Source organism: Globicephala melas, chromosome 13, assembly GCF_963455315.2.
Source record: "Globicephala melas chromosome 13, mGloMel1.2, whole genome shotgun sequence".
Lineage (NCBI taxonomy): Eukaryota > Metazoa > Chordata > Mammalia > Artiodactyla > Delphinidae > Globicephala > Globicephala melas.
The window spans coordinates 38,593,846-38,608,424 of NC_083326.1; the positions used below are offsets into that span (position 1 = coordinate 38,593,846).

A 14,579-nucleotide genomic window follows, 5' to 3' on the forward strand; every position below is an offset into this window, starting at 1 on the left:
TAAAGGACTGTACTTCCAAAGCAAGAGCAGTTTAAGAACATCCACTTCACAGTGTCCTATTAAGTTTGGGTTATATGAGTGATTTCATTCAAGAGTCAATGTGTAAGCGTAAGACATTAAGGCGTTTGAACAATTAACGGGAACAAAAAACAGAAAGATAAGGCTTTAATCTAAACTGCAAAGGCAGAGAATCATAGTACCAAAAAGAAAAGCCATTCCCTCCAAAAAATACAGTCTGAACATATGATAAAGAACACTGAGCAAAGGTCAAGACACAGCCGTTATTAAGTAGGAGTTAAGCATTTGCTTTTCAAAAGCAACAAGAAGGTGCCATTTACTGCCCTCTGCGGTTGACCACGACCCACGAGTGAAAGTACCGTCTTGGTCGGTCCCACCTGTCTGCCTCCCTCCCTTCCACGTGTGACCCCGACTTGCCCAGAAAAGGACCAGTAGGGCAGGGCACACAGCACACACTCAAAGGTCTCCCGAGATGACAACTTCCCAGGCTGTAATCAGAGGACTAATTCCAGGGACCCACCGTTCCTTCCCTCATCTACAGAAGATGAAGCTGGAGGAGGCAGCCCTACCCCCTTTTCTAGGAAAAGACGTTTAACGTAAATCTTAAACTGGTGATTTTGTTTTCAACCTCCCCATCCACTGAAGTTAAGGAAACAGAAAGATACAGCACACCGATTTCAAAACAGCAACCACCAAAATTGACAGTCCAATTTAAAATTTAAAAAATAGAGAAAGAAAAGAAAGTCTTTAAACTAGCAACCAGCTGGCGCTCTGTAGACTCTTTGTAGAGTGGATTTTAAATTACAAATTAGAGTAAAACAACAGGAGCGAAAATAAAGAGTAATCAGGGTCACTTTCTGAAGAAAATCTCCAGGACAACCATGGTCCTGACGGGCTTCGGCCGCCCATGCCAGCTGTAATTGCTCTGAAAATCACAGCTCCCCGAGAGGCAGAGCTTTCTTGGTAAAACAAAGCTATGATTACTGGAAAGCAGAAATGCTCAAAAAGAATCACCAAAGGAAAAAAATATTTTTTTCAATCTTCAGATTTACCATATGGAGTCAACCTCTAGTGACTAAAGGCAAAATGCATTTTGGGGACACGTTCCCCATGCCACACGTTTCCTAGGCACTCCCTGCAGTCACCACATGTTTTTCCAATAACACGTTTATTTTATTATCACAGTTACATTCAACAAAACTCACTCTCTGCAAAACGGTCCTCGTTTCTCTTGCTTCTCTGGAAACTTCCTTGAGCCTTCCCACTTAAAGGACAGTCCTATCACAGTTTCCTTTTATAGTATTACACAATCCAAATTATAATGATAAACTCATCTCTAAACCATATGTTAGTGACTCTGAAATTAAAACAAAATGTAGATTGCCCAGTACTGCAGAATCTAAGATTTGGAAGGGACCTCAGAGGGCACCAAATTCTACTCTCCACCCACTAAAGACGCACCCTAACTCAGCCTTTAGGCTTGTTCAAACCTGAGCCCGGTCTGTCCACCAGTAACCTCTACCCACAGAGGTAGTGCTTCCCCAGGGAGCCCCCCAGAACAGGCCCGCTCCTTCTCTAAGACAGTCATGAAAATTAGGAAGAGGCTCTTCACAACCCTGCCAGGTTTCTATACCAGGCCTCCCTAAGCCCTCTGGCTGCCCCCAAATTCTCCTGCGTGCTGTTCAGGACACCCTTCACAGAGTCATGGGCCCTCCTAAGATACTGCTCACAGCGCACTGCAGCCAAAGCCTTTATATCCCTTTGAAAGAATGTAAAGCTTTACAGGCTCTCATCCATATAGCTTTATTTTCTGTAAATGTAGTCGAGTAAAACATACAGGTCATCTTTTATAAAAATGTTGTTTTTCCAGTATCTTTCTATACTCGTGTAATAAAATTTTACCCAAGAGGTAGGACATTTATTTCAATTATGTTTCCTCATTTTAGTTGGTTTCAACCTATTAACATCTCAACTTTGTCATATAACATTAGGTATTCCTATCAGCCTTCTATCACTTTCAATTGTTTTGAGGAAGTCCTCCCAGATATAGGACGCTGATCTTTTTTTTTTTAGGTGAAGACATGACAGCATTATGACATCCAGTGAGTCTGCCTGTCCCTTTCTGATGACTCAAAGCAAAAATAAAAACAAAAAACATCAACCAGATTGTTTTTAAATAAATGGTGAGTTCATCTTACTAACATCTAGCCCACAAGGATATTATGAGAATCCCTATCGAGTGTATTCCTAAAGTAAGATCCACCAGCCCAATGTCACCTCCATTCACTCTTAGCTAACCCACGACATTGGTTCCTTGTAATTTTGCAGTCATTTAGAAATTCTAACAATATGCTTATCAACTTGCCCCACATTTTCACTTCTGATTTAATAAAAAAATAAAGCTACTGATTATCAACCATGTACTGCGTGGAATAGACTTCACTAGAGATTACTGTCAAGCTTATGATTAAAATAAACTTGCTTATTTTCCATTTTTAAAAACTGGCTTATTTGCCCAACCCTACTCTTCTGGCAAATGGAGATCACGCACAATGAAATAACGTGTAATTTAGATCAACGCCAATGAGCTGTCAAAGTGCCGTATCTTTGTTCTCTTTCAAATCAAGATCCTTCCATAGTAAAAAGGGACGAAAGCTTCTCCTGTGTCCTAAAGTCTTTCACCTTCACACCCAGAATCTCAAGGTCTCTGGACCCTGAGGTTTAGGGCCTACACAAGGCAACAGCACCCATTGGCATCAGCGAGCTCTTTGGTAGCTCTGAGGTCTGGTCAGCCTCTGCTCCATCGTGAGTACAAGCCCCAGAGGAAGGTACACAGGTCTGCCAGCAGGTCAGCTCTTCAGATGGCTGCTTCTCTACTTTTCTTGCTGCTAAGCAACAAGGTTCCTCTCCAGTGCTGGCAATGGCATGCTACCTTCTGGATGCTCCAGGGAACGGGGAGGCCTCTCCCCTAAGAAGCCCCTCATTTCTTCCTGCAGCTCCGCCCTCAGTTCTATTGTGCATGCCCCGCTTCTTGCCCTGCATGGCGTTTGTCTCCTGTCAGAGCCTCAGACTCCTTTTCACGTTGACTCCTGATTATTTCTCCCATCCTAAGAATTCCTTAATCTGTGTTAACAGGCAAAAAGCAGAGAGACATTCTTGAAAGCCATTCTCCTTCCCCATAGCAAAGGAAGGAGCTTCATCTGTAACAGATGTAACTGATGCTGCTTTCAAAGCACAAAGGCATAAATATGGAGGCCCCTCTGCAGTATTTCGGTTGCTTGTAAGAAGTGCATCCTGTGTGGCTCCTGCTGGGACCTGCCGTACAAAACTGGGTATTTTCTTCACCCATTTTGGCTGGGGCTCTGAATCTCATTAGGTATACATCTATCTAGTTCTTCAGCTCCTATTTCCTCCTGAAGTTTGCTAATTTTTTCAGATGGGTAGCAATTAGTACTGCGCAAGGTGTCACTCCCACCCACCTCCTCTAAACAGACACAACAGGTGCACACAACACCCTGAAAAACCTACGCCTCACAGCACTGCTTCTCACAGCAGAATAAGTTACCTACATGACACTCCAGCCACTGCTTGCCATGCTACTTCATCAGAGTTCCTGGTGGCAGGGGCTTCTGGGAAAAACAATCTCTAATTTCTAATTGGACCTCAAAACCCTTCATGAGGTGACACTTCCTAGGCCAAACCTTCATGCAGCAGCATGGCATGTCTCTCTCTTTATTCCAAGCAACGTTGGCACTTGGCCCCTTAATTCATTTAACATTCTCATCTCAACTGACTCCTGCTGAAACATATTTTAAATTTCACTAGACAAGCTCGGGATGCCTACTCAGACCACACCATCTTTTGATGATGTAGTCTCACTACCTTGCTTGAAAATGTTGACACCTGGTGACCCCATCTATCTGGCCACAGCTGACAGGACCAGGGAAGAACACCTGACCTAAGGGAACCAGTCATGTTCCTCCTCCTAAAAATTGATTCTGAAAGTCAGAAAGTGTGAAAATTTCTTATTGAAAGCCAGAAAGTGTAGTATGGTTCCTTGAGTGGCCATTCTGATGCCATGTTCAAAGAGCAAACAGGTCCAGTCGACAGAGAAAACTAGGGTGGGGCACTGGCCCCAGGAGAAGGAGGGACGAGAGACCATCTGACAAGACAGGCAGACAGACCTGTTGGCCGAGGATGTCCCATTGCCATACCCTCTCCCATGATGCCCTGCTCCTTCTGCCCTTCTGTTCCATGAGACACCCCTGCACCCTCACAGCAAACCCCCTCTACGGAAGCAGCCCTGAGTGGGGCTCTGTTCCCCACAAGTGTGAGCCAAGAACGGAAGAAGGGCATTTTCAACTTGCCAAGACAAAGAAAGAGAGTGATGGATTCAACAAAAGTTTCCTTCATGCTTACTACACAGACATGCTTACCACTTTACACGTGCTGAGGGGTGGGGGGAAAGGATACATGTGACCCCTGCCCCCTAAATATTTATCATCTGGTTGGGCAATCAACAGTAAGCCAAGACAGAATTAATGAAAAATAAAGTCATGACGTTTACCTTAGAAATGAATTTCAGAATAACTGACAACCACAGCAATGGACGCTCCCTGAAGAGGTTTGTCGAGAGGGTCCAGAGCATGTGAGCGGGCAGTTGCTCACAGGTTGAGAGTTCATCTGGGACCAAGAAGGATGACTAGGTTTTGGAGAGGCAGGAAAGCAAATGTGCAAAATTGAACACTTCCTAATTGTGATCCACTGGAAGATACATATCTGTAACATCTCCTGTTCAACACCTATTTTGCATCCTAATATCCGAAAACGATTACTTTTCAGAAACAATGAAAAAAGCAGTAATTACATTCATTGTGGATAAACAATTCATCCAGTGACTGTGGCTGCAAAACTTTCTAATTTAGAATAACTTATTAACCATGTATCGTATTTTTATGGGATAATTCAAACATTTTACACATTCATTCATCCATCCATCCACCTACCTATTGCACAGACACTTGACTGAGTGTACCAGACTCTGGGCCAGGCACCAGGAGCGTGAATGTGGAGAAAGGATAGCCTCAATCCATGACAATCCTTGAACTATGTGGACAGTCTGCCAGTGGTTGCGAACCAGCGTACTGAATGCATGAGAGTAAGATCGGCAAAGATCTGGGTAACAGAAAACGAGACAACTAAATTTTGCCTGAGGGATTTTGAGAAGTCTTCCCCAAGGTAATAAGACTGAACTAGATTCTGCAAGAAAGAAAGGGGTGGTGCCTTTGGGAAGAGAGAAGAGCATTAACTGCATTATTATATGAAAACACAAGGGGTATTCAGCATTGGAGAGAGAAGCGCTTGTGTGAGTTGCCTGTGGAGGTGGCAGGAGACTGACCACAACAGCAGACATGCCAAGAATCATACTCCGCAGACAACAGGAACCAGGAAGGATTCTTTTTTGGTGGAACAGAGACAGGCTCAGATCTGGTTTTGAGGAGAATCCCTCTGCTGGCAATGTGATCGTCCTTGTCTCACAGTTATATTTTAAATCATGTAAATTGTGGCAACTTGGTAATTGGTTTTTTTTCTAAGTAGAAGATCTCCATGATTCTAAGTACACATGTATTTTTATTAAGCTTTGTAGGAACTTAAATATTTCGGTCTCAAATCTCCTCCCACATTTTTTCTAGAAGCACACCTCAGCGTGTGCCTTATTTATAATGGGAAAAGCAAAGACTGTGAAGACAGATCTGATTTCAGATCCTAACTGTGCTACTTCCTCGCTGTGTATCCTCATTCTAAAAATAATTGCCACATTGGTTGGTGGCTGAGGACTAAACAAAGCCACTTACTGACTGTGTGACTTTGTGCACATTCTTTGAGTTTTATGGAAAAGGAAGGTAATATGAGAACCAACCTCAGGGGTACTGTAAAGGTTAAATGAGACAGAAGGAGTAAAAGCACTTACCACAAAGCCCAGATCCAAAATCATTAGTTACCAGTACAATGTATAAAAAGCTTTTGGTCCAGCCCTTAGAATGAAGTTAAGAATTGAATAAATTCTGAAGGAAGGTAGTTCCTTCCTTCACGCAGTGTCTGTGCTTTCTGCTTCTTTGGGTGTGTGGTCTCCTTTCGATGTAGAAGGCACCTACCAAAGCGCCTCGTCGATGGCTGAGAAGCCCACTACATGAAGCAGTCTAGCACCTGCTCCACCGCAGTTCCTCATGCTCTCCTCACCTGGGTACCAACCGCACTGTTCTTTCTTACTTACATCTCCATCACCCCCTCCTGAAGGGCAGGACACAAGTTTTCTTAACTGGAATCACCAGAACCTAGTGTAATGCTCTCAATGCATGGAAGCATGGGCTTTGGCTCCAAAACCTGAGGTCCGCCACTCACCAGCTGCACAACTGTCACAAAGTTACCCTCTCTGGGCCTTAGTTTCTTCATGTGAAAGTTGAGAGTAATAGCTCCTACCCTATAGGGTTGTTGTCAGAATGAAATGAAATAATACACATACACTGCTTCCCATGATTGCATCACAAAGTTCCATGTATATGGATAAGTGTGTACACACATATACGTCTATATCTATAGTTCTAGCTAAGAGTTTTACATGCATACTCAATCCATGACTTCATTTACTGAGCACTAACCATATACATATTTTAAACATACATGACAGGTGCTGAAGCAATGATGCACTGACTCTGAAATTTCAGTTAAAAAAAAAAACCTTGGGTCCTTCCTAACAACTGATCGAAAATATCTTTCTGGATTAAAAAAAAAAGTTCCTTTAACATTTATTAAATTATTTTGGAGTCAAACACCATCATTAGGATCTCTTCTTTTTCACTATTTTTATTAAATGAACATAACCCTTTTGTAGGTCTGACCACTTTGGCTATTATCCTGATTGTTCTTACTTTAATTGACTTTGAATACATTATTAGAATGTTTCTTCTCGAATCTAAATTTTAAAAAGCTCTGTGACCTTTACCCCAAATTTCCATCCCTGCCTCCCTTGATAAGCTCTGTCAGCCAAAGAGCCAGATGTGTTCGCCAAACTCAAATGCAATACTCTTTCCCTTAACTTTAATAACCTCTTTTTTAACAGAACCATTCATTTGCTATTTGCAGTAAAAAAAAATCTGGTGATTCATTCATTCAACAAATATTTGTTGAGCCCCTGCTCTGTGCCAGACACTGAGAAGATGCTGGGGATGCAAGAGTGAGCAAATGATCAGAAGGCCCTGCCCCCCATGAACTGATATGGGGGGGAGGTGCAGGGAGACACAAGACAATAGACAACAAACACAATAAGGTCACGGTACTCATGCTGTCAGTTCTGCTGTAACACCACATAGGCGTTCCTGAAAATCACCATGCTATGCAAAGATCACTTACCCAAAACCAAAGGGCATAAGGGGGGAAAAAGACAGGAACCTAATAAACGCTATAGCACAATTTTATACATGCTGAATGGCTAAGAAATACATAAGCGCTACAATCACTGTGGCATTTTACTGAGGGAAAAAATCTGAAGGGTACTGGTGGAAGTGGTTACCAGAGGGGCTGCAGCTCGGGAGTCGTTGTGGGGTGTCAAGGAAGATGATCAGAAATCAGAGGAAAGCTGTAACCACATGTAGGCAGAGTGTGCCTCAGACAACAAGACATGAACTGAGACAGCTGGGAGGTGTCTGAGGCGTGTGCATGTGTGCATTTTGTGTATTCCCACGTGGCTTGGCTCAGCTCAGTGCAGTTTTCTGAGCTTATCTAGTGCTTTTGCAAAGAAAATTTCACATAAGCAAATTTGAAACTCATGTTATACTCAAATTGTTCCCTAATATGTCAATCATGTTAGAACGAATGTATGTTTTAAAAACAAATGTTATACAGAACTGAGTGTATAACATAAAGAGATAATTGCTGTGAAAAACTACAGCAGGATAAGGGAAACTCAGAGTGGGGATTTTGTTTAAATTTTTGCTGTATTATTCAATACCACTATATTCATTCTATACCAGCTGTTCATAAAAAACGCATGTGCACTGCATTTATCCGTGAGCCTGTGATCATTCTGGGACGACTTCTACCTTCAGAAGCACATGCTTTTGTCACACGGCCTCAGACACTGTGCCCACCGCCTAAAGCCCTTCTATGGGGTCTCGAAGAACTTTCTACTATTATTCACTATTATAAAGCAATATGATTCAATGCATTGAAAAGACAGCAGAGTATTTCCAAATCAGCCCCTCTGTGTGATTAGTGACCCCGAATACATTCTTTGCATCCATCATCATTCTAATTCTCACTGTGTGTTCAGGGACTCTCATCAGATTCACCCTGGCAAAATGCAGTTAGGCTGCCTTTTCTTTACACTTTCCCAGTGGTCAAAAATGTGGTGAGATGATTTCAGCTGTTCCACATACTTTGAGAACTTCACCCAAATTGAACTCAGCCCATTTCCAACCTCCTTTCCCATGCCTGCTCATTCCTTCTTTCTAACCCAATCTAATCTCTAACAAATTCCAAAACTGGAATCACAGCTTTAAATCATAAATATTGCAAATTTTCTATCATCAATGTGAATTGCTCTTACTACTAGAAAAAAATTTTCATTACTTACATTTTAAAATTCATAGCAGAATGGGGATTTGGACACCATGCTTCAGGAGGTGGGGAAGCGGGCAGAGGGAGGGGCCTGGGGGGCAGATGCACTGTAAACCCCCAGGAGGCTGGGAATGGCAGGGAAGCTGGGGCAGTGGGAGACCCAGGAAGGCTCCCTGGGCTGATTTACCAACCCACCAACCCCAGCTTGGTGGTTTCGTGTCTCATGTTAAAATGATGTCAATGTTCATTCTTCTCTGTTCAGTGTTAAAAATACTAAAAGATGTAAGCTGATTGCTCATCTCCCTGATACATCCTTCCTACATGTCTGATAAAGACAGCTTCCATCAGCGTTTAATTTAATCAGATCTAATTCACCAAGGGCTTACTCAGGAACTCTTATGTTTTCTAATTTGAATTGGATCCTCTTTGTTTCTCAAAAGGCTTTTTCAGCCAGGGCTGCTGCTGGGGGATTAAAGCAAGGCACCCCTCTGGGCAGCCTGGAGGGCGACCTGGATCCCAGGCCGATCACACGCCATTGGGCAGGAACTACAAGCACTGCTGTCGGGGGGCGGGGGGCTGTCTTACACGAAACCAGGACTCAGCGGGTCCCCTGCACTCTTGGGAAGCACTGCTGTCACATTTCTGATGGTGCTTTCAAACCCGCACATAGAATATGCTTTTTGCATCATTATTTGATGCATGAAGACATATTCCAACACATTTGAATTGACCAACCTCAAAACCTCAAATCGTTGGTGGGAAATGAGAACAAGTCCTGTGGAAGGCAACTGGGCAAAATATATCAAAATTATAAGCGCACAAACCATCTGACCCAGCAATCCCACCTCCCGGAATTTATCCTACAGATAAGCTTGTACATGGGCAAAATGGCACACATACAGTTATTTACTGCAGCATTGCTTCTTATGGCCAAGAATAGGCAACAAACCAAGGAGATGGATTCAATAAAGCTTCCTACATACATGTAATGGAATATTATGCATCTGTCAAAAAAGAAATAGGCAGCTCTTTATTTACTAGCATGATAAGGCCCTCAAAAAATACTAAGTGAAAAAAAAGTGCATATGACATGTTACCTTTATTATTTTAAAAAGGGGGATAAATTATGTATTCTTCATTCATGCATTAAAAACACAGGGAATTAATAACACTGACTACATGAGGTGGCAAATTGGTGAGCTTTGGGAGTGGGAGTAGAGAACGTGGCTGGGGTACGAGGGCAGGATATTTTATTATACATCGTTCTATACTTTTCAAAGGTGCAGCCATGTGGCTGTGCCACCTTTTCCCCAAAAGTTAAATTTAGAGTTTAATTAAAGAACTCTTAAAAATTAAAATAAAAATCACACACCTTGTTGAAATGCCACCCCACTCCAAAACTGACAGCTGTACACTGATCTAAGAGTGAGGCTTGGGGTGTCCTGGGATCCATGAGAGCCCTGCTCTTCTCTTCCTGGCTCTACCCTGGCCCACAGTCTCCCCACCGATTCCTATACTGACCCCTTCAGAGTTCTCCTTCTTCAGGTAGGACACTCCTTCCTCCTGTTACCCGCTCCCTCTGTGCTTATCCGCACAGGTGCTGCCCCCCAGAAACCAGCATGGCCCGGCTGTCCCCTAGAACTGGCACGTGGCCCCAAACCACCATCAACATTCACAGCAGCCCTGGCCAGATATCAATGTTGCATGTCACGACTGTCTTCTTGTTGACTACTGATTCTGGAAAATTATTCCAGAAAATCCGCTAGCGACTCCCACTGGACTCAGACCCACACTCGTGTGCTCAACGGTACACATCACCTTTATTGCTCTGAAACATTTTCTCAAGGGAGAAAACATTGAAGCCAGTCACCACTCCACTTCTGTTCTCCATTCTAACATTTAACCCATACAAAAAATTCATTATATACAATCTCAGTCTTGTTTTAGACTTTAAGATCCTTACAGCGTTAGCTCCACAAACTCTTGGTTTGACTGAAGTTAAGTTTTCAGGGCCAATTAACTTTATCAAAACGAGAAAGGTCTCACGAAAGGAGCTATCCAACTTCCTCACCATGTACTGTTGAATAAGTATTGATATTGGAAAATTTGAAGGCATCTCTCTTTTGTTACCTAAGCATAAAAGTTAGATTTAGTTTAATTGTGTGCATTTCCTCACACACGAATGTCACTTGGCAAATCAACCTAATCTATATTTTCATTAAAAAAAATTGTTCTAGTTTTGGAACATGCTCAGGAATACTTTATTAGCTTATTATCAGAATACATTTTGATAATAAGCTATTAAACCTTAGTGAAAACTAAGACAGTTGAAAGGCCTGCATGCCGGTTCCAGGAGAACCTGGGATGGTGACACTCCTGATGGCCACTCCTGGGCTCGGGCTGAGCCGTGGCTGAGTCATGGCCATATTTAACCTCTCCATCTGTCTTTTGGGTAAGAAAGGGATGGGGGTGAAAGAGACACGTGATAAACATCAAAACTCGAGCACTACTGGAGTCATCAGCTGAAGTGAAAGGCTGGTAAGACATGTCCCCACTTACTATTTATACCACGCCAACTACATACTGTCCTGAACTGCCACCAGACCTCAGACCCCGACGGTCATAAAGCTGCTGGAATGGGAAAAGAATTTATCAAGCATCTCAGCTAATCACCGATAAGCTAAAGGACACTAGCCAAATACTAGGGCTCCTGCCTGACCCGTTCCCAGAAGCTGGCTCTTACTTTAGGTCAACACTGCGTTTAAAAAACCCTCAGTGTGAGGGGGAGAAATATTTAACACCAAATTCTGTGGTTATCTAAAGTCTTGTTGATAAAACCAGCTGTCCCGCACTCACGAGGGTCAGCCACAGGTAAAACTGTCTCTGAGCTTCTCTGTTTAACAGACCCGTTCCCAGGCCCACCTCAGATCCCTCAGGGCCACCCTCCCGGGGCGGCACACACAGGCACCAGCCACCACCACGTGTGGGCAGAGAGGCACTTACAAGAGTGCAGTCACGCTGGAGGGGGCAACACTGCCCAGGTGGCCAGCGGGAGATGCGATCCCAGGTGGACGCACGACATTCCCTGAGTGTTTGCAGCTGGTCCATGATTCACAGGCCATAAGGCTCAGTGTGCATGACACCTGACTGTACTTGACAGCCACAGACACCCCCAAATTGCGGCCCGTCTGCTTTCAAGTATGCACCGTCAATTAATTCAGCTCTGACGTGAGCCTGGCACCGCCGTGGCAGACCACGGGGGTGCGGACGGATCAGTATAAACCCACGACAACTGTAAGGAATGTCCAGGGCCACATCCTCCCTTCCCAGCCTCTGCAGGACCGGCCTCAGGAAGAGCTGAGCCCCGGAAGAGACAGAAGAGTGAACCAAGTGTAACTTAACACGAGAGTCTGTTGGGAGCCGTCTGACGCCTCCGAAAGTCATGTAGGCCAACGTCTTCTTCAAGAAAAGGGGCAAACCCTTTCTGAGTCCTATTTTTAGACCTTCCCAGTAGCCTGTGCTCCAGAGCGAACACTCCCCGAGCAGGCGAATTCTGTGAGTCGAGCATCTGCTCTTCTTGATGTGGAAAGGAAGGCAAGACAGAATGCGCCTTCCTCCCCTCGGCTGTGTTCCTCCCTGGCCACCCAGGACAACGCTGGCCCAAGGAAGCCCTCCCGACTCTGACGTCCATCAAACGCACCAACTGGCTATTTACAGCCGCCCCGTTCACCCGTTACTCAGGCACTTAAAAGAGCATGACTCCTAATCCCGGGGGCAGCACAGATGCTGCTTTGCCTTTAGCCTGTGCTCTTACAGGAAACCTAAACATTAAAAATAACAAGCTGCTACAGGGTAACTATGGAGTATCAGCATTCTTTCCTTCCATGGTTTATGTCAACTCAGGAAAACATGTGTGAAGCATCTGCCTTCTTATTTAAACAGAAAGCAAGAGCTCAGATTGCCGGACTGTGGTATTTTATGCACAAACCCAACAGCTAAATTGGGAGCCGCATCCATGGGAGGGGCACACTTGACTCGGGCCACCACAGCTGCCCTGGCCACCAACTGCCCAGGAGGCCTCCACTTGAACTGAAGGGGAGACAGTCAACAACAGAGCACAGCCAAATACACAAAGGAAAGAGTAAGACTTCCTGGTGACTGCACAGCCAGACAGCCAGAGTCCAAAGTCCTGTTGACTACGGAGAAGACAGCAAAGGATAATTATTTTAAAATTCCTTTGACTGCATCCAGTGCTGTTTCACAACATTTTCCTTGAATTTGATACTGGTAAGAATTTAATATGTGTATGGCCAGACCTATTTTAAAATGAATAAACCGTAATTTTAACATTAGAAGTTCTTCCTCCAGCTCTATACTTTTTCTACCATTCTCCTCCCTCTGACACGGAGGATTACTTCCCAGACCGCTGTTTCAGGCCTCTTTATCAAAATGAAATTCCCATTTAGCAAGAGTGTGTGGATTCTGACTAAAGGGTCTGACTTGTGTCACACCGTAAGAGCCAGGCAGCAGAAGTAAACACGTCACATGCCTTTCCTGCACACCTTTTTCGTCATAAACGTAAACTTTCCTATCAATTCAGGTCCGCGGTAATATTCCCAAGCCCCAAAGTGTCTAGTTCTTGAGGACAAAGCGTCCGAACTCACATGGAATATCTTTTTTTTTTTTTTGCAGTACGCGGGCCTCTCACTGTTGTGGCCTCTCCCGTTGCAGAGCACAGGCTCCGGACGCGCAGGCTCAGCGGCCATGGCTCACGGGCCCAGCCACTCCGCGGCATGTGGGATCTTCCCGGACCGGGGCACGAACCCGTGTCCCCTGCATCGGCAGGCAGACTCTCAACCACTGCGCCATCAGGGAAGCCCCCTGGAATATCTTGAAATTGCTTTTACAAAAGCAACATGGATGCTTTCTAAAAAACTGCAGCAGAGGATAAAGCACTTTATTCAATCCTTCTACCCCAAAAGTCTTTACTGGGACTTAGACAAACATTCTGAATCCTAATCTCTGTGCAATTCCTCTTCAGAATACATGAAAATGTGGAGCCGTTGTGAACATCTAAACTCTTGAGAGAGTCACCACCACGCTGAGCCTAATCAGAAATGGGTACATTTGTCTAGATGGATTGAAGGTGCAGCATTTTCAAATACCAAATGACCACCCGCCTCCAAAGTGTCACTGAGGTGAAAACTAAGGAGTCTCATTTTTGGTGGGAAAACCAAAGAAAATGATCGCATCTTACAATTCATATGATTATATGTGTCAATATGCCCAATGCTTTTCCTTTTTCGTTAAAAGTAACATTTTTCAGCCTAAATTTCATCAATTTGGTGGTGATTGTTATTTTTTTTAAAAAAAGCTCTGCAAACAAAAAAATTTTCCGGGACAGTTAATAGTAGTTGATTGGATTCATGTCCAGGAAATGGAAAGTTGGTAAAAGAAGTTAAGGCCAACATTATAATCTTCTCTAAGGCAGTTCATTTGCTGAGTGACTTTATATTTTTCCAAATATCTGGGGAGGGAATGTCACTGGAAGTTTCATATTTGTCTTCTTCGACAATATATCTGTCCTCTCTCGACAATCCCTTGCTGGCTCAGAAATATACACAACAGCAATAAAAGACAAAGCATGTGGTTATGGAAAGAGGTTTCTAAGGTACATAATCTCAAGAAACAAAGGCATGTGTATATATATTCTGGCTCCTCCAGTACCTCTCACCCAAGGGGGGAGGAACTGAAATAGAATTAAAGAAGTAGACCTCTCCGTTTTGAACTGCTTCTTGACAGAGATGACAAACCCGGGCAGCACAGGAGACAGGAGGTGGAGTGGCCACTGCAGGCAGAGGGAAGGGCAGGGGGAGTGGAGAGAGGACCCTGGCCGGCAAGAGGATGAGCCTGTACTGTACACCAGTCTGAAGGTAAGGCTGAGG

At 44.0% G+C, this 14,579-nt stretch overlaps 1 protein-coding gene across 5 annotated transcripts in view; it reads right to left on the reverse strand.

Annotated features, from left to right (window-relative positions):
* The window catches only part of FHOD3 (formin homology 2 domain containing 3), a 501,308-nt gene that overhangs the window by 365,736 nt on the left and 120,993 nt on the right, over nt 1-14,579 (reverse strand). The gene's annotated exons all lie outside the window — the stretch shown is intronic.